At 44.6% G+C, this 20,640-nt stretch overlaps 1 long non-coding RNA gene across 1 annotated transcript; it reads right to left on the minus strand.

The window, feature by feature from the left end:
- Nucleotides 1-330: 330 nt before the first annotated feature.
- Nucleotides 331-1,881, minus strand: LOC122201611. The gene is made up of 3 exons (XR_006194279.1): nucleotides 1,519-1,881; nucleotides 839-909; nucleotides 331-440 (listed from the first exon to the last, which is right to left on the minus strand). It is a non-coding gene; the product is annotated as an uncharacterized LOC122201611 (long non-coding RNA).
- Between the last annotated feature and the right edge of the window lie 18,759 nt (nucleotides 1,882-20,640).

The following is a 20,640-nucleotide window of genomic DNA, read 5'->3' on the forward strand; positions in this document are numbered from 1 at the left end:
CATATTAGAAGTACAAATGTATGACAGTAATAGCACAAAAGGCTGGAAGGGGAAGAAACACAAGTACACTATCCAAGGTTCTTACACCATACATGAAGTATCAAGTGATATAATACCACAAAGTGGAGTGCAATGAGCTAAATGTGTATACTATAAATTCTAAAGCAAACACTAAAAAAGAAGAAAAACACATACACAAACACACATACAGTTATAGCTAATAAGCCAACAAAGAAGTTCATTTAAAAAAAAAAAAAAAAAAAATACTGGTCCAGGACTACACAATGTGCTCGATTGCCACAGTTCTTTAATGTGCAACCTCTTCCTCAGTCCTTCTTTGTCTTTTGTGACCTTGACATTTTTGAAGACTACAGGCCAGTTGGGTTGTCTTTGTTGTTTACTTTTGTTTGGTTGTAGAATGTCCCTCAGTTTGTGGTTCTCTGATAAAAACAATGTTCTCTTACTGTAAGTCAGATCACAATGGGGCCCTACTTAAATGGCTCCCATGGCTTCCCCACCCCTTGCACTTAGATCAAGCACGTTGTTACAGAGCCTTTCCTGATGTGGCCTCAGCCTTCCCTCCACTTTTATCTCCCATCACACTTACCCTGCCATGCTCCAACCACATGCTGTTTCTTTCTTTCTTTCCTTCTTTTCTTCCTTCCTTCCTTCCAGCTTGTTCTCACCTCAGGGTTGTTCCCCATGCTCTTCCCTCTTGTCCTTCCTATCTCAGTTCCTAACCACCACCCCAGAGGCATCTTCCCTAATCACCACTTCAAAGCAGCCCTCCCCATAACCAGCCCCTGCCACTTCCGTTTAGTTCCTTCAGAGCACTTACCACCATCAGAAAGCATCTTGTTCGCTTGCTTTCTACCGAAATGAAAGCCTTGGTCAGAGAGTTCTCAGCACCTACAATGGTACCAGGCACACAGAAGGCCTTCAGTACATATTTCTGGAAAAAAATGAATGAAGAAGGGACAGGGGGAGCCAAGAAAGAGAAAGAAAAAAAGAGGAAAGAAATACACTTTGGAAGAAAGGAGATCCCAGGGACATAACCAATATCTGTTGAAAGGCTTCCAAACCCTGAGGCCTCTCCTAAGCACTGTACATGTACCAACTCATTCATGGGACAGTCAGAATCTGAAGTCACTGAACTTCTGAGACCCCAGACCCTCCACCAGTAGTATGAGGAAGTCCTCTAACTGCAGCCTCAGAGAGACATAAGGAGGGATGCTCAGGCTCCCTAAAGCGATCTCCACAGTGGGTGAAAACCATGTAGAACAACAGAGACCCATCCTGAGTGGCCAGAATGAAGGTATGAGGGGATTGGGACCCACCTCTTGTGCCTAGCTCTCCTTCCTGGGAGGGACCCTGAGAGCTCCAAAGACCCCATTTTTTTACCACAAGATTTTGCCTCCTAAACTGAAAAATGTCGAAATGCAGAGAGAGAAAATAAAGGAGCAGCACAGAGATGCAGAGATGAGATCTGGGGAAAGAGTTCGGCTGATTTTCAAGTACCTGGTTCCAGGCCATTCCAGAGGTCCGGCTTGCCTCCTGCCCTTGGTACCATGAAACACACTGTAGCCTCTAAGAGTCCTTTTTACTGAAGCTAGCTCTGGCTGGTTTCTGTTTCTGCAGAATGTCTGTTGATTTCAGAGAGCTGCCTTCAATTACTTGGAGGGGACCTCTCCCCCTTCAGGGTCTTGGTGGGAGGCAGAGAGCACACCCTCTACAGACTGGGAAATATCAGTCATTCACTTTTCCAGTGTACCTTGCAGCTGGGAGGGTTAAACACGTGACCCAGGTTCACCAATTATATGTGCATATGCAGTGAAACAAGGCCCTAGAGAATCCATTTTAGCTGGAGTGGTGACATCTTTCACTCCATCATCCCTGTGGCAGCAGCATAAGCCTGGTATCTATGCCAGACTGGGGCTGTGTCATCACACAGACTGCTGTTGTGACGGACACCTGACCTCCCTTGTCACTGCCCTTTATCTTGTGCCTGGGCTGTAGCTTTGCTGACATTTCTGTGACCCACCTGACATGCTTTCAATAAATTCCTTTTCTGCTCAAGTCAGCGAATTGGTTTCCATTACCTGCAACTGAGAATTCCAATGAATCCAGTTACTTTCCACAAGAGTCGTAATTCAAGGAGCTCAGTCTTGCCTGAGTTTTCTTTAAGTGTATATTGGGCTAGCCTTCTCTCCAGCCGCTAATTAATACTGTCTACTGATCCCACAAAGGGAGAGCAAGCCCTCAGGTGGAAAGTCTCTGCTGCATCTTATATTTTGGTGCACAATTACACATTGCATAATCTGCTGCTGGCCCATGTCCCGCTTTTGTGTGAATTAGGAAAAGGCTTGGCCATCAGCTGGGGACACCTTGTGCAGGAGATAACCTGCATAGCATGTGCAAAGGCCCTGGTGGCACATCTCTCCACAGCCCTGCAGCTGTGGCTGGCTGGACTGGAGGGGAGAATGTGCTAAGCACTTGTTTACAAATGGACAGATTCTCCATTTGGTTTGGGCTCAGTAGGGAAATCAACTTGGAAGGCATGGGCTTCACAGAAGCTTGTAAGATGAATGAAGCACAAAATGGTTTGCAAGCTGGAATCCAAGGGTGGGTTTCCAGGGGAGTCTTAAAACATCCTGCATTTTATATAAAATGTGTGGAGACATACATTCTTTTGTAGAGAAAGTCTAATTATCAGCTTGTCTAAGTGTTCCGTGACCTACCTACCATACACACACATAAATTATAACTCTAAAACCACTGGTATGACCTGATCTTTCATTTTACAAATAAAAAAAGGAAGAAACAGAAACGTTCAGAAAGGTCACAGAACTCATTAGTGGTCAAGTCAGAATGAAAATCCAGGTCCACAGCTTAAATAACAGAAGTCTCTCTTTAGGTAGCATTTAGGTAGCATTCACGTGGTCATGCCAATGAGGTGTCTTCAGTAAGAGAATTCCACCTGGTCTGGAATGTACCAGAAGTGGCAGGAAGCATGAGCAGTGCTGGTGTTCCAGACACCAGGCTCCCTGTGCCCCAGTCACCTTGCCCACCCCAACCTGGCCTAGAACAGGCCTGCCTTGGTGGTAGGGCACATCAAGGGCCACCAGGGATAAATCGTGCCCCACTACTGTTCCCCCCACTATCCTGTTCACACACTTGCATGTACCCACACCGAGGGGCCAGAGACACAGGAAACCTGTCAGCTGGAAAGTCACAAGTCACCCAGCTAGTGCTTTAAAGCAAGGAAAAATAATGTTTTTAATTTTTTTTTTAAATCTTAAACCCACACAGATATACTTGGCCCCCATATTACCATCAAGGCCACGTGTGGGTGGAACAACCTCGTACATTCACATTCACCTTTCTCAGACAAGGCCTTCCTTTCTTGGGTGCCTATGATATTCATTTATCAGCTTAAAAATATTGGGAACAGGGCTCCCAAACAGCAAACCCCAATGGCTTGTTTCTAGAGTTTACCGATTCCTTTTTCACGAAATCTTAGGAATTACCCCAACAAACAGGAATAACTGCTAACATATGGGCCAGATACTGTACTAAGTACCTGACATACATATTATAATTTCATCTTCACACTAAGGATAAATACTATTACTATCCCTATTTTATAGATACAGAAGTAAAGCCAAAGAGGTAACTCGGTTAAAGTCACAAAACCAGGAAGAGGCAAAACAAGGATTTATATCCGGGTCTTGTGGACTCCAGAGTCTCAGCTCTTAGCTGCTCTGCTATGTTAGGCTAAATTGCCTCTCAGGAGAGGGGGTGCTGGTTGGCGTTTGTGAGAATCCTTGACTTTCTCCAGGGCCCTTCATCAAAAGTTCTAAACACAAAATGGAAGGATGCCTTCCTTAAGTCCTAGGTCTTCCAGTGAAAATAGGGCTTCAGAGAGTCTTCAACTATTGGTCCTGAAGAACTTCAGAGGTTTCTTCTAATCTTCTTATATTACAGGTGAGGACATAAAGAATCAGAGGGATTAAATGACATGTGTGGGACACACAACTAGCAGGTGGTCCCTTGACCTGCCAAACCAGGGCCCCAGAGTGGGAGACATTTTGTCCACTGTTGTATTGGGCGGGGGGGGTGATTTTAGGGGCACACAGACAAAGCTTTAACTAATGTGGATTCTCAGGGCAGCTGGGTGGCTCAGTCAGTTCAATGTCTGACTTTGGCTCAGGTCATGATCTCATGGTTCATGAGTTAGAGCCCCACCTCTGGCTCTGCACTGCCCTCTCTCCATCAAAGTAAATGATGAATGAATGAATGAATGAATGAATGAATGCAGTGGGTTCTCTTAATGAGAAAACTATCCCTAGACTCCTCTGTTAGTCCTGATTAAGGAGACTCTGTTCATTCAGTGTGTGAATATGTCTGCAACAGTTCTTCAACACTTGTTAAACTCCCTTTTTACAGAGAGAAGGGCCTTTGGTGAGAAACAGTATAAGAATCAGCAAGAATGTGGCAACATTGTTGTATTTGGTTTTTTATAGGTTACCCTATAATTATGCTAGGTGATACAAGTTTTCCATTTATACCTTAATTTAAAGTTTCCATTTAAATATATGAATCTAGGTTAAAGAAAAATTAAGTCAATTTAAGGAAAACATTAAACGAATATTGGCTGCTTGCTATGATGCAAAGTAACCTCGAAAATTTCAATGAAAGTGCACGTTACTTCATCATCACTTTTTAAGCAAATGACAATAACTACAATTTTAAAGCAGAGGAGGACTCTAATCATGGTGTGTTCACGGGACCAGAAATCACGCTACGTTGGGCTTCAGCTCCACACTCTGACTTCTGTCTTTATAACCCCGCCCTCATTACTCACGGGCCCTCAGGGAAACTATTAGGCCACCTTGGGAGGAGTCTCGAGGACAGGGACGGAGCTGTTTACAGCAACGAAAGAGGTGTGCCGCCCCCTGGTGGACAGATTGGAAAGCTGGGTCGCCAGCTTTAGAGTGCATGCTCATAGGCAGGCCTGACACTGAATTGTTATGCGGTCCTTTCCTGTGTATTATACGTAAGCACACATGTAAACATAGATCTGTAACTGTCTTTGAATTTCACTTCAGGACAGTAAAAGGGGTTTTATGTCTGCTACGACTGAGAACTACTGTCCTAGAAAACTAAGACTTGCTCCCTACTTTGAGGGCTTACTTACAGCCAAGGCTGAGGAGCCCCTAAGGCAGATTTCATTGTACCAAGTGTTATTCCCTTGCCTAACCAAATGCTCTCTGGTCTTCTGTCCAAATCCTGCCTCCCACGAGGCCCAGGCCTCCCTCCCTCCAACTCACAGCTCTCACCCTCCTCTGCAATCAGCACACACTTCTCCATAGAATTAATCAATCCCACCTCTGGAGCCTCTTCATCCAGGATCACTGTAAACACTCCCTTTTCCAGAGTACCAGGACTTGAACTAGATCCACCACAATGGACTTTGTACAAGTTACCTAACCAATCAGAGCCTGGTTCCCCAGCTATTAAAAGTACCCCTTGGTGCTGCTCTGAGATTCCACTAGACGATTCACATGAAGCACTTAGCATGGCCCTGGCAGGGAGTAGATGCTCGGTGATGTCAGGGGATGGTGGGGATAACTGACAGCATCCCTTCCACCAACCCCTTTCCCCAGTTTTATTTCAAGAGGTGTCAGTAAATGTGTACTGACTGATAAAAACAGTGTCAGGATTTGCAGATAGAACTTACACATTCACCAAGCTGACACAGTATCTGCTCTTGCCATCCAATTCAGCTAAAAGATTTTCAAATTAGAGAAAGCAGCAAATGAATAAATAAGAAGGCATGGGGTGCCCTCTAGTGGCATAGGAGGAAAAGTGCATTCTGGAAATGGAAAACAGAAAGATTTAGCATAATTATTAAGGAGAAAGACAAGTGTTAAACTGAGCCACGCAGTAATGCCTGAAAGATACAAGTGGGAACTTACTCTCTCCTCAGTGGACCATTGTGGATGACTTTATTATCTGACTTTACCCCACACGAAGTGGTTCGCTCAAGGTCAGGTCATTAGTCAAGGGTAGAGCTGGAAATTTAAACCAAAGATGCCAACCACAAATCTGGAAATCTCTCCCCTATTGGGGGGCAACCGCTCTAGAGTCAGAGCCAAAACTTAGGCATTTTACATCCTTCACAGGACTTAACACAGTTATGCATAAAATAGATAGTTGATCAGTTATATAATGAAATAGTAAACACTTATGAAATAATCATTCTGTGCCCAACACTGTGCAAAGTGTTAATAGATTATCTGTTGTTCATAATAACTGTATGAGACATCCTACTTTACAGATAAGAAAACCAACTCTGTAACTTGCCTAAGATCACAAAACCTAGGCTCACACCCAACCACACTAACTCCAGAGCCTGGTCTCTTATCTACTAAACCACTAGTTTTCAAACTGTTTGGTCTCAGGATTCCTGTATGCTTAAAAAGTAATAAGGACCGCAAGGAGCTTTTGTTTATAAGGACTATGCCTATCAATATTTATTGCCTTGGGAATTTCAAAAATATTTACTAATTGACTTAAACACTGCAATAGCCCTCCTAATGTTAATATATTTTTGTGAAAAATAACTCTATTTTCCAAGATTTAAAAAAAACCATTTAGTGAGAAGACTGACATTGTTTTACATTCTTATGGATTTCTTTACTATCTAGCCCTAAAAGGACAGCTAGTTTCTCTATCTGCTTCTGTTTTCAGTCTGCTGGGATATCGCACTTCAATTAGCTTCTGCAAAACTCCACTGTCCACTTGTGAGAGAAGAGAATACAAAGGGCAATAACATCTTAGTATTATTACTGAAATACTCTTGACCTCTCATGCACCCCTGAAAGGGCTCCGGGGACCCCTGGGATCTCCAGACGCTCTTGCAGAACCACTGCCATCTATAGGGCAAATGAACAAAGGGCCCTGCCTTCCTGAGAGTCACTTCTGCAGGGAGTTCATTCCACCTGAAACACTCCTATTGACTTCTCACATGTTTTTTCTTCCTTTTTCCTTTTTTTTCCTCCATTCTTGTCCTTTTCCTGGTAAGTGCATGCATTCTAAGTCAACTTTTTCTTCCTCTATGCTCTGGATGCAGACCATCGGGGGGATGATGAACCTTGACACAGCATCCTACAAACAGTAAAGATGGGCTTTGTTTTAACCCTAGATGCCTCTAAAGACCAAGTATAAACTTTTAATTCCTATTATTCCATGTCTAGGGAAAAGAACTTCTGAAATATCCTCACTCAATTTCATCCAGACTAAGAAACCTAGTATTGAGAAGTGATACTTCCAGTCAGGTTTCACTAAGAGAAATAGTTCTTAGCAGCAGAAGACAACCATACTTCACACCTAGAGGGAATCTTGGCTCCCAGTTGCCAACCCTCCCCCAGCCCCCCGTCAGCATCAGGGCAGAGGGTGCCCCCTCCACCTCCACTGCCTCCAGTGATCCTCACTGCTGCTTCCAGACTACACTCCATTTCTCTGTCCTAAAACCCAGCTCGGAATCTCACATCCAGACTACATAATCCATTTGTCTGTCTTGTTGCAAAGACTGGGGTCACTTCCTTCCACTCTTGGAGATTTTGGCTCCCAGCTCAGTGCCATTCTAATACCACTCTGTTTATTCCTTCCAGGACCCTGCTCTCAAAATTACTGGACCATTCTCCCGTGAGCTTGTCCCCCATCTGCCTGTCACTCATTCCTGTGGTCATCTGTTAAGACATTATCACTACCAGTAACTTCAAATTCTCCGTAACCTGACCTGCAAGCAACCCAGTCTCCATGTCCCCAGCTCAATACTACCCTATTCTCAACAACCTTTTGGTCCCCCAGGGATCTGCACTTAAAATCCAAACTCATTTTTATGGTCTGTAATGTCCTACGTGATTTGGTGCCTGCCTACCTCTCTGGCATTGTCTCCTAACCCTCTCTCTACTACTCACCATGCTCCAGCCCCACTGACCATTCTGCAGTTCCTCAAACATGCCAAATCCATTCCTACCTCAGGGCCTTTGCACTAACTCTCTCCTCCACCTGGAGAGTCCTAGCCCTGGATGTTCTTTGCCCTCCTTTCTCACCTCCTTCAAATCTTTTTCAAAAGTTACTTCTCATTGAGGACCTCCATAACCTATTTAAAACTTCAGCCCATCCATCCATCCACTCACCCACAGGACATTCCCTCTTCCCTACTTTATCTTTTCCATGGCACCTATCACTTTCCCGCATATGGTATAGCTTACTATTATTTTGCAGATAGTTGGTTTCTTCCAGCTAGGATGAGGGCAGAGATTTTTATCTGTTTCGTTCAGTGCTATATCCTTGGTACCTAGAACATGCCTGGCACATAGTGACCGCTCAATATTTTCTGCACAAATGAAGGGAATTGGGCTGTGCAGATTTGAAACAACAAAAATAAGAGCTTATTAAGTCATCTTATACACAAAATTTTAAACAAAGTACCCACTCTCCCTCTTTACCCAACTGTCCCCTTCAGCATCTCTCCACACCATCTTCAGCCCTCTGCTTCCACCTACAATGCCGGACTGAAGGACGATTTGTTTTACTAGTTACATGCCCAGTTTTCAACCTAGGAATGCGAAACACTGTGCTCAACTAGCTTTTGATCTTTCTAGGAAGATGAAGCTGCCTCTTTTTTTTTTTTTAATTTTTTTTTTTTTTAACATTTATTTATTTTTGAGACAGAGAGAGCATGAACGGGGGAGGGTCAGAGAGAGAGGGAGACACAGAATCCGAAAAAGGCTCCAGGCTCTGAGCTGTCAGCACAGAGCCCGACGTGGGGCTCAAACTCACAGACCATGAGATCATGACCTGAGCCGAAGTCAGCCGCTTAACCAACTGAGCCACCCAGGCGCCCTGAAGCTGCCTCTTAAGCACAATCTCTGCTGGATACCTCCAGGTTGGTCTCCCATAGAGCCTCCGATAGGCTGTCCCTTCCAGTGTCAGTGCAAGTGTGCAGGAAACCAAAGGCCAGCTGTGCCCTGGGCTCTGAACTGCATACCAATGGCAGGAAGCTCCCACCTCCGCAGTGGCCCTGCAAGATGGAGGGGAGGGATAACACGTGCCATCACCATGGAAACCCCTCCCACTCCTCAGGCACCAGAGGAAGGCTGGACCTGCAGTCTGTTCCACTGTGTGCTCAGAGAAGTGGCTCGTCAATCTGGCCTCTTCTTACAGGAAAAGAGGCCTCTTCATAAGGAGTGTAGTCACAGATCCTCCTGGGAGCCTGCGCATACAGGGAAACAAGCAGCCACTTTGCTGCCATACTTCCTGTTGTAATTCAATCCCATGAACTGTCTGTCCCAGGCAAGGCTGTGGACTTGAAGACTGTGAAGATAAACATCCCCTTGGCCAATGCTTATTCTGTCTGGAGCAGGGGAATGGAAGATCTGTTGCTTGACCGCTTGTGGCTAAGGTCTCCAAAAGTCACCAGGTACAGCATGTCCTAAAGGTAGTTCTGTGCTTGCTGAGAGATGCAGAACCAGCCATCAGGAGACAAATGAGGCCTAAGAGAGGAGGTGGTCAGCTTTCTGTGTGCAGGGAAAAGCCATGTCCACCATGGGAGAGAGGGGTTCCTCCCCCTCCTACAGCCAAGAGTAGCTCCAAATGAACCACACCTGAGGACTGGGACCTCCAAGACAGGGAGAATGGCATTTTGTCCCCCAGATGTGTGCCTATTGTAGGCCAACCTGGTGCCATCCACAGAGCCAAGCAGGGCTCTTAGGGGTGCATTCTGGGAGCCTGAGAATCTGGTTCCTTTTCAGCGCTCTTACAAAAAAAAAAAAAAATGGAAAGGGGGGATCACTGGCATGTGGGGACTTGATCTTAAACACTGTTGCCTGCTCCTGGTACAGAGATTTCTCACCTGCTAGAATAGCCCAGGACTGTAGGGCCTGAAGATCCTCAGATGTAGTATGTCCAGGAAACCACCCCATCCTGTCCTCTGTGGCCCTCAAAGGGTATGGAAAGAACTCTGGTGGTTATTAAGGGAGGGAGCCCTGGACAAAGCAATAGGAGGCCCCACGCTGGAAGAGGCAGGGCTGCCAATCTTCTCAGAGGGCCGGAAGCTCCCCCGCCATATGGAAACATGTGGTCACACACGCCTGTACACAGAGTGGATGCCACCAACATTGCACAGAGCTCCACGCCTAGACCGAAGCCAGGACATTGACCATAACCAACATGCAACCTGTCGCATGAACAGAATCTCTTCTCCCCCCAGAGGGCCTCCCCGGCACTGGGCTGCAGGAGGCCCATATGTGCCCAACATGTACAGGGAAGAGGGGAGGAGTGTTCACCACCCATGTTTCAGTCCCAGCTCTAGCCCATGCAGGAGGAGAGAAGAGCCTGCAGTGAGTTTGAGACTGAAGTTTTATTTTGTTTTGTTTTAATGTTTATTTATTTTTTGAGAGAGAGATAGTGAGCGGGGCTGGAGCAGAGAGAAGGGGGTACAGAGAATCCCTAGCAGGCTCCGTGCAGTCAGCGCACAGCCCAATGCAGGGCTCAAACTCACAAACCGTGAGATCACAACCTGGGCTGAAATCAAGAGTTGGACACTTAACTGACTAAGCCAATCAGACGCCCCAAGACTGAAGTTTCAAAATGATCAGGACTGAGGCTTACATTCAAAGTCAAAAATTAATTTTAACAAGAAGTAACTTAATTTTAACAAGAAGAAAGCTATGGAATCCAGTAAGATGCTGTTAAGCATCACCCACCACCCAGCAGGGAGGAGAAACCAACAAAATACGGTCAGTAGCAGTAAAAAAGGAAAACCAGTTCTCACGCCCACCCTGTCTATACAGACCTTCAGAAGAACACAAATAGGACTGGAGCTGCCTATCAGGTCAGGGGGCGGGAAGCTGGTCCCCTGGGCTTGTGCTCTGCTCCCACCCCCACCCCCACTCTCTCTGGGGAAACCTGGAATAAAGGCAAACTCCCTGGTCCTGACTCTGCAAGATGCTAACAGTGGGCATAGTGTCATCATTGGGCTTCTAGAACCTGGGCCTCCAGGTACGGATGACATATTCATTAATTTCAGCAAATACCTGAGCACCCAGCATACGCCAGGCACAAGAATGTAAGAGCAAACAGGGCAAACCCGAGCCAGCTCCCAGTGTAGAAGGCAAGCCAGACAAATGGACAGACACAGCCTAGCATGTGAAGTATGAGGAGCAGTTTATGTGTCTGCAGCTTAACTGAGCAAACAAGAGGGAACCTAGCCTAATCTGGGGGTGTCAGGAAAGGCTTCCCGTCAGAAAAGTAGCTCAGTAGTGAGCAAAAAGATGGGCAAGTGTGAGCCAGCAAATCAGAAGAAGACTCATACTTGTCTCCCTCAGAACCACCATGCAGCCTTGGGAGTCATGCGGGCTTTATCTGGAGGGCAGTTGGGCATCATTTAAGAATGCAATGAGGAATGACTGCTTAATGGGTACAGGCTTTTTTTTTTTTTTTTCAAAGTTTATTTATTTTTGAGAGAGAGAGAGACAGAGCATGAGTGGGGGTGGAGGCAGAGAGAGGGAGACACAGAATCTGAAGCAGGGTCCAAGCTCTGAGCTGTCAGCACAGAGCCCAATGCGGGGCTTGAACTCATGGACCGCGAGATCGTGACCTGAGCCAAAGTCGGACGCTTAACCGACTGAGCCACCCAGGCGCCCCATTGAGTACAGGCTTCTTTTGGGGAAGGATGGAAATGTTCTGAAAATAGGTAGTGGCCATGGTTGTATAACACTGCAAATGTATTAGAAGCCACTGAATTGTACACTTCAAAATGGTTGAAATTTTTAAATGGTGAATTGTGTCACATGAATTTTACCTCAACTAAAAACAAAACGTAAATGATGCCTGCAGGGAATTTTCAATTCCAACCAAAATGGAGTAACAAGAACCAATTTACCTTCCTGCCAGCCACTGAAAACAATACATGGGAGATGGTTTCCAAGAGAATACATATCAGGCAACAAAGGACAGCAGTCCCTGAGGAATGGGAAATAAATGAAGTGAGCCCCACCCCTGATTGCCCAGGTCACTGGTTTGAGAGTTTCTAGGCCAGAGTGGGGAAGAAAAAGAGCCAAGCCAACCCCTTGAGCTGGAGACACAGCAAGTGAGGGAAGACCACGGCAGCTAGTCAGCGGGCCAGAGCACTAGAGAGGAGAGCACTGCTCAGAGATAACCCTGGAACTGAGTTCCCTCTAGGACTTCTGTGCTTGTTCGTGAGAAAACCTCCCAAGGGTTAGAGGGAAAAGGAAAAGCACCAGAGCTCACACAGAGCTGGGAAGCATGTCCGTTCCCAACAGCCAGGCTGGAAAATCTCACAATCCAGGAACTGTGGACAGAGTTTTAAGAGTCTTACCTCATTCCTCAAAACATTTAAAATAGAACTACCATATGATCTAGCAATCCCACTTTTGAGTATATAACACCCAAGGAACATGAACACAGCATCTGGAAGAGATACCTGCACTCCTGTGTTTATTGCAACACTATTCACAACAGCCAAGATGTGGAAACAATTTAGGTGCTCATCTACAGACAAGTGGACAAAGAAAATATGGTACAGTATGTGTGTGTGCATATATATATGCACACACACACGTATATATACATATATGTATACATATACCTATACACACACACACACACACACACACACAATGTAACACTATGAAGGCATGAGAAAGAAGGAAATCCTACCATGTGCATCAACACAGACAAAGCTTGAGGGCATTAGGCTAAGTGAAACAAATCAGACAGAGAAAAACAAATATAATCTCCATTACATATGGAATCTAAAAAAACCCAAATTCATAGAAACAGAGAATAGAGTGGTGGTTGTGAGGGACTGTGGGATGAAGGAAACAGGGAACTGCTGGTCAAAGGGGACAAACTTCCAATTAGAAGATGAATAAGTTCTGGGGATCTAATGTATAGCATGGTGATTATGGTTAATAATATTGTATTATATAATTGTAAGTTGCTTAGATCTTACCACAAAAAATGGTAATCATATGATATAATGAAAGTGTTAGCTACATATATACATGTATCAAATCAGCACCTTATACAAGGGTGTATGTCAATTGTATCTCAAAGCTGGGGGGGAGGAAAAAGCATGGATATTGGGGCTAGACAGACATGAGTTTGATTCCAGACTCCAACAACCTATCAGCTGTGTCACTTAAATTTTGAGAGCCTCAGTTTCCTCGTCTCTAAGATAGGGATTCATTTGGTGCGCCTGGGTGGCTCAGTCAGTTAAGCATCTGACTTTGGCCCAGGTCATGATCTCATGATTCGTGGGTTTGAGCCCTGCATCAAGCTCTATGCTGACAGCATAGAGCCTGTAGCCTGCTTCGGATTCTATATCTCCTCTCTCTGCCTCTCCCCAGCTTGTGCTCTGTCTCTGTCTCTCTCTGTCTCTCTCGAAAATAAACACTTAAAAAAAAAGAAAAAAAGATAGGGATTCATTTGACAATTGTAAAGATAAATGGAAGAATATATGTTTGTTTGCTTTTTTTAAAAAAAAAAGTATTATCTCAGTAGTAGGGGGAAATTAGCCCTAGTGTTGCCTAACAAACTTAAAAGCAAGTTAAGCCTGCTTAAGACTCTCTCTCTCTCCCTCTGCTCCTTTCCACCATTTGCACATGTTCTCTAAAATAAAAAAATAAAAAAAAATTTAAATAGTAAACAAAATGTTTAAAAAAAAAAAAGAGGGGCGCCTGGGTGGTTCAGTCGGTTGAGCGTCTGACTTTGGCTCAGGTCATGATCTCACTGTCTCTGAGTTCGAGCCCCGCGTCGGGCTCTGTGCTGACAGCTCAGAGCCTGGAGCCTGCTTCCGATTCTGTGTCTCCCTCTCTCTCTGCCCCTCCCCTGTTCACACTCTGTCTCTCAATAATAAATAAATGTTAAAAACATTTTAAAAAATAAAACAAAATAAAATAAAATAAAATAAAATAAAATAAAAATAAAATAAGTTTACACAAAAATAAAAATACCCAGCGCGCGCGCGCGCACGCACACACACACACACACACACACACACACACACACACAAAGGTAAAATTCATGTCTGGCATCCAAGAAAAATTTCCAAGCATAGGGGTGCCTGGGAGGCTCAAGTCAGTGAAATGTTGGACTTCAGCTCAGGTCATGATCTCATGGTTCATGAGTTTGAGCCCCACATCAAGTTGTCTGCTGTCAGTGCAGAGCCTGCTTTGGATCCTCTGTCTCCCTCTCTGCCCCTCCCCTGCTTGCTTGCACACATGTGCTCTCTCTCTCTGAAAAATAAACATTAAAAAAATAAATAAACAAAAATTAAATTTAAAAAACCCATTCATGGGGCACCTGGGTGGCTCAGTCGGTTAAGCGTCTGAGATTAGGTCATGATGTCACGGTTCATGAGTTCAAGCCCCACGTCAGGCTCTGTGCTGACAGCTCAGAGCCTGGAGCCTGCTTCAGATTCTGTGTCTCCCTCTCTCTCTGCCCCTCCCCTGCTCACGGTCTGTCTCTGTCTCTCAATCATAAATAAACGTTAAAAAAATTTTTTTATAACAAATAATTAAAAATCCATTCATAGTAGCAACTAAAAATATTTTTCAAAAATTGCCAGGCATAGTAAGCCATAGGAAAACACAACCTGTAATGGGGTGGGGGTGCAGGGCAGGGACCAAAACAACTGAAACTGAAACGGACCCAAACTGACACAGATGTGAGATTGAGCAGACAAGGACATTAAAACAGAGATAACTGTATTCCATATGTCCAACAAATTAGGCAGAAACATGGAAGATTTAAAAACACACACACACACACAAAATCAAGCTTCTAGAGTTGAAAACTACATCTGAAATTAAAAGGAAACGATACCATCACATTTGCTGAATGGGAAAACTCACCCTGGCTAGCGCCTGGAGAATGGCTTTGGGGAAATCATATTAAAATGGGTATAAAAAGCTGTTAGAACATCCCAGGGGAGAAACGGTGGCCTGAAAAGGAAGAACACCAGCATTGGAAAGACCTGAGCCTTTCTGGAATATTTAGGCCATGGAAGTGGCAGGACTGGGTGACTGCTCAGGTGATCAGTCGGGGTGAGGAAGTCAGGAGGACCATGGGACACAGCAAGCAGTTCCTCAACACCAGAGCACCAACTGTGCCCCAGGTGGGATCAGCAATGGGCAGAGCAGATGCAATTCAGGAGGCAACAAGGACTCATGCTACCTGCAGGGGCCATGCCAGGGGCAGGAATGGTTCCTGAAGAGCTGAAGGGCAGGGGAGGGAGCCTGAACAGGGAACAAGCACCGGGAGGGGCCCAGATCATGCAAAGCCTCACAGGCCAAGGAGGCGAGTTCACATGTCCCCCAATGTACAGTGAGAACCTACTAAAAGGCTTTAAGTGAGGGACGATTATAGTTGCATTTAAAACATCACTCTGGCAATGGTGGAGAACAGGTAAGAAGGGGCGTGAGCAGAAGCAGAATGGCCAGTTAGAGGGCTGTGGTCATCACAAGAAATCATAGTTTGGGTTGATGGGGGGTGGGAGGGAGAGGAGGGTGGGTGATGGGTATTGAGGAGGGCACCTTTTGGGATGAGCACTGGGTGTTGTATGGAAACCAATTTGACAATAAATTTCACATATTGAAAAAAAAAAGAAATCATAGTTTGCATTTAAGGGGTGGAAAGAAATGAACTAGGAATGTAAACTAGAAGCAGAAACCTCAGGCTGGCTGTGGGGATGGATGTGGGAAGAGAAGGAAGTAACAAAGACAGCTCCCGGGTTTGTAACAGGAGTAAACACGCCATTTATTGAGGTAAAGAAGGCCAGCAAGGGACAGATCACAGAGGGAGAAAACTAGAGCTCCAGTTTAGACATATCAGATTTGAGATCTAGTAAGCAACTAGAGAGAGTTCAGGGGAGAGACCTGGGTTAGAGATACCAATGCAGCACAGAGGTGGGATTTCAAACCACGGGAATACAGAAGATCACACAGAGTTTGTGAAGAAGAGAGGCCAAGATTGAGCCCTTAGGGTCAGACATTGAAGAAAGATGTGGCAACGAAGAAGGGTCTTTCGGTACAGAAGGAAGACTATAGAGTCTGGAGGCCCCACCAAAAAGCGAACACATGCGAGAAGTGGGGGGGGGGGGGGGGGGGGAGATAACCAAAGAGGGGAGGTGACCCAGGGCAGATGTCAAGGGATGACAGGGCGAACACCTCTGTTGCAAGATGCAGGTGGCTTGTAGAACAAACGGCAGCAAGAAGAGGACATTCCTGACTGTGGGCTCCCACATGCTCTACAAGGGGGGAGGTTCAGCACTTGAGAGACAGGGGTGGAAGCAGAAACAGATAAGTTTAAAGAGCAGAGCAGTAGGAATACAGCAGACTCACAAAGGAAGAATGGAGATTATGTAAACCTGCCAGGCAATGCTGCATGCCCAGGTCAACACACAAAGTTGGTTGATCCTGAACCCGTACAGATGCCCACTGACCCCACTGGGTCATTTTCCCCAGGAATGATCTTCAGCTCTCTAAAGGCTCCCATGCCAAAGCATCACATCCCACCCCAGCCTCCTTTCAGGCTGTTTCAAAATCAGCTCCACCAGCCCAACCCAAGTCACAAACTGGGTGTTCAGGCTTCCCAGAACCTTAGGGGCTCTAGGTAAGGCTCAAACCTGATGCACCCAACCCCACAATGAAGCCTGTGGGGAAGAAGATAGGGATTCATTTCACCATTATAAAGACAAATGGAACAATAGATATTTTTCTTTAAAAAAAAAAAAAAAAAGTATTACCTCAACCTCTCCAGCCTCCAGAGAAAATAGCACTTTTTTTCTTTTTTTTAAGTATTTATTTTTGAGAGCAAGAAAGCGTGAGTCAATGAAGGGCAGAGAGTGGGGGACATAGGACCCTAAGCAGGCTCTACACTGACAGCAGTGAGCCCAATGTGGGGCTCAAATGAACAGTGAGATCATGACCTGAGCCAGTCAGATGCCCAAGCAACTGAGCCACCCAGGCACCCCACATTTTCTCTTTAGGTGGTATAATCCTATTAATATATAAATTTTTATAAGTTTAAACTATAAAACTATAAGTTTATAAGTTTATAAGTTTAAACTATAAAAATGCTAGTCTTCCATAGACACATGCAAGATTAACTCTGGTAAGGAATGAATGGATAGCTTTATGGATATTTTTACACTCACAAATAAACCTAACAGGAATAGTAATTAAGAGGTCAAGCCCATTTTGAGTGTTCGTGCATTAGCTCATGTACTCCTAACAACCTTTCAAGATAAATTCTATCATGGGTCTCATGAATGAAGAAAAAACAGAAGTTCAGGGAGATTAAATGACATGCTCAAGGTTGCAAACAAAGTTGCTGAGCCAGGATCTCACTTTTTACTCCTTATCACTATGTTTTCTGTCTCAAACATATTTAAATAAAAGGGATCCCAGGCATCAGAGTAGCTCAGTCGGTCAGACATCCAGCTCTTGATTTCAGTCCAGGTCATGAACTCATGATTTGTGGGATCAAGCCCTGCATCTGTGTGTCTCTCTCTCTGCCCCTTCCCCGCTATGCATAAGCACACGCTCTCTCTCTCAAAATAAAAAAATAAAAAAATAAAAAGTCATCCTAAATATAACCACTTGGGGTACTGAAAAAGTTCCATGGTTATCTCTCCACGTCCACATACATAGTTCCTTTTTAATGAATACATTTCATCCCAATGTACCGTCTGTATCATATTTACCTATTATAAACTAAGCAGCAATAAACATCTTCGTGAACACATCTGAGCACCCTCATGTGAGGGGTATCCCCATGCATTGTTGATGCTTTCCTGTGCCTTCTCTTCACCATTTGCCACCCTGTCAATGCCAATTCCTCTTGAAGCCTTACTGTTCTATGCCATCACTTCTTCAAGGCCATTTCATCATCTACGGCAGACTCCAAAATTGGTCTCCCCGCCTCCAGAGTGAAGTTCCGAAACACAAAGCTGGCCCTGTCCCTTCCCTCTTTAAAACTTTTTCATGGCACCCAACACCCCTAGGACAGACGCTAAACCCCCTTCCATAGTTTACAAAGCCACGTGGCCCTAGCTTAACTCTCCAGACTCTTTTGTTACCAACTATGCTCCTTGCCCAAATCTCAAGTAGAAAAAGGGGGAAAAAAAGGGGGGGGGGGGGGTTCATCTAATAGGCTGTGTTCTCTTGCCTCCTGGCACTTGCAAAAGCTGGTCCCTCAGCCCAGAACACTTCTCTTCCATCAAGTGTTCATCCACATGTTCCTCCTCAGGAAGCCTTCCCTGCCCTTCCCTAAACTGGGCTGGCAAGCACTCACCAGCAACTGGTTCTTCCTGCCCCTACATTCATCTTCCTATATCATGATGGCATTTCATGCCATTCTCCCCCACTGGACCACAAGCCCCTGAGGGCAAGGGCAACGTGTTACTTAACCATCACAGCCTTGGTCCCTAGCACAAAAGGGCCTGAGTAAATGATTGGTTAAAGTAATGGCAAGAACAAAGTCAACTTGGGAATTTCCATGGTTGTACCAACCCTTCTGTGACTTGATAATGTTGCTCAGAATTAGTATGATAGACAATATGAACATTAATATATTTAAAAAGCTTTGTGTTCCTATTGAAGGTTAATTGGAACTTGAAACCTGAAAAATGCCAGTAGAAGAGTATGCTAGGTATGGGTGAACCTTATGTAGATCAGAGCACCTTTAAGATCCAGTGTGGTACAACTGTCTAACTTGAAAATAACGAACTTTAATCTTAGAGCATCATCGGTTGGACAGACTGGAATTGCAAACAGGGCTTCTCATAAGCCTTTTTTAATTTTTTTAACATTTATTCATTTTTGAGAGATAGAGACAGAGCATGAGTGGGGGAGGGGCAGAGAGAGGGAGACACAGAATCCAAAGCAGGCTCCAGGCTCTGAGCTGTCAGCACCGAGCCCAACGCAGGGCTCAAACCCATGAACAATGACATCATGACCTGAGCAGAAGATGGACACTAAATGAACTGAGCCACCTAGGCACCCCAAGCCTTTTCAAGTAATAAAGCCAAACACCTTATATTTAGGAAACTGTATACAAAACAGCAACAATCCCCACAAAATAAAAATTATATTAACGAAGAAGTATCTGTTTATAGTTCAAGTTTCAACCAACATTAAGTGCTTTGTATTCTGATGGACAGCAGATGAAGAGAGATTACTCCATGTTCAGTCTGACCAAGGACAGTTAACTAGCTAGTAAAGGACTGACTAGCTGCCACGCTCTCAGTCCTTTGCTCACTCCACCACAAGAGATCCTTTCCCAAAGTTTCTGAGTTTATTGTGGAGTATGAAAACCACTCAATCATGCTCTGCTTTTCACATGGCCCTGCTATATCTGAGGATGCTAGATCCAATACTCTTCCTTAAAGCCATGTGTCCTAGTAGCCCTATTTTATGTTCTTTTAAAAGTCTTTTTAGGAGCACCTGGGGGGCTCAGTTGGTTAAGTGTCCAACTTCGGCTCAGGTCAAGATCTCGCAGTTCATGGGTTTGAGCTCATCATCGGCCTCTGTGCTGACAGTTCACAGTCTGGAGCCTGCTTCAGATTCTGTGTCTTCCTCTCTCTCTGCCCCTCCCCAACTTGTGCTTTCTCAAAAACAAACATTTTAAAAATTAAGAAAAAAAATTAAAAAATTAAATTAAAAACATGTCTCTAATTCGAGTCAGACTGATTCAATTATATTTAAAAGATAAAAGTTTTAATCATAGGTTTAATTTTTTTTTAATATTTGTTTATATTTGAGACAGACAGAGCTTGAGCAGGGGGAGGATCAGAGAGAGCCAGAGAGAGAAAAGCAGAATACAAAGCAGGCTCCAGGTTCTGAGCTGTCAGCACAGAGCCCAACACGGGGCTCAAACCCAAAGGCTGTGAGATCACAACCTGAGCCAAAGCCAGATGCTTAACTGACTGAGCCACCCAGGCGCCCCTAAAAGGTAAAAGTTTTAAATTCAGCATCAGTGTCTATATGTGTTCCTGGTATTTCATGCCTATCTTGCCACTTCCTGGTTTGCTTCCTAATAACAAAGACAATAAAGCACATGCTGAGAGGTGTATGTTTCAGGGAAAAGTGGCAGCTTCTAAAATAAATTGTTAAAACAAACCGAAGGGTTTTAAGGTAACTTTTTCAATCAAATAAACTATTATCAGATTACAGACCTTTGTTAAACACTCCCACTAGTTTTCAGTTTCAAGCAAATTGCATAGGATACCAGCAATGATGGAAAAGAAAGGTTCAAATTTTAACTTGACTATGTATGTTACAGACCTCTCAGGGGAAAGACTTCCTATATAGGTTGGTATTAAGCAAGGATCAATTTAATTGCCTACATGGACCAAGCAAGTAAAGTGATCAGAGAAGAGACAGAAGCAACACTTGAGTTCTCCTTTCAGGCCATCTCGCAAAGGGTCTGTAGGACAGAAAGCCCACACTCTACCTGCAAGGTAGCCTACACTCCGCTGCCAGTCTCAGTATTGGAAACAAGGGCCAAACTATTACCAAATCTGCTTTTCCAAGAGAAGCT

This window comes from Panthera leo, chromosome A1 (assembly GCF_018350215.1).
Source record: "Panthera leo isolate Ple1 chromosome A1, P.leo_Ple1_pat1.1, whole genome shotgun sequence".
In the NCBI taxonomy this organism is placed as follows: domain Eukaryota; kingdom Metazoa; phylum Chordata; class Mammalia; order Carnivora; family Felidae; genus Panthera; species Panthera leo.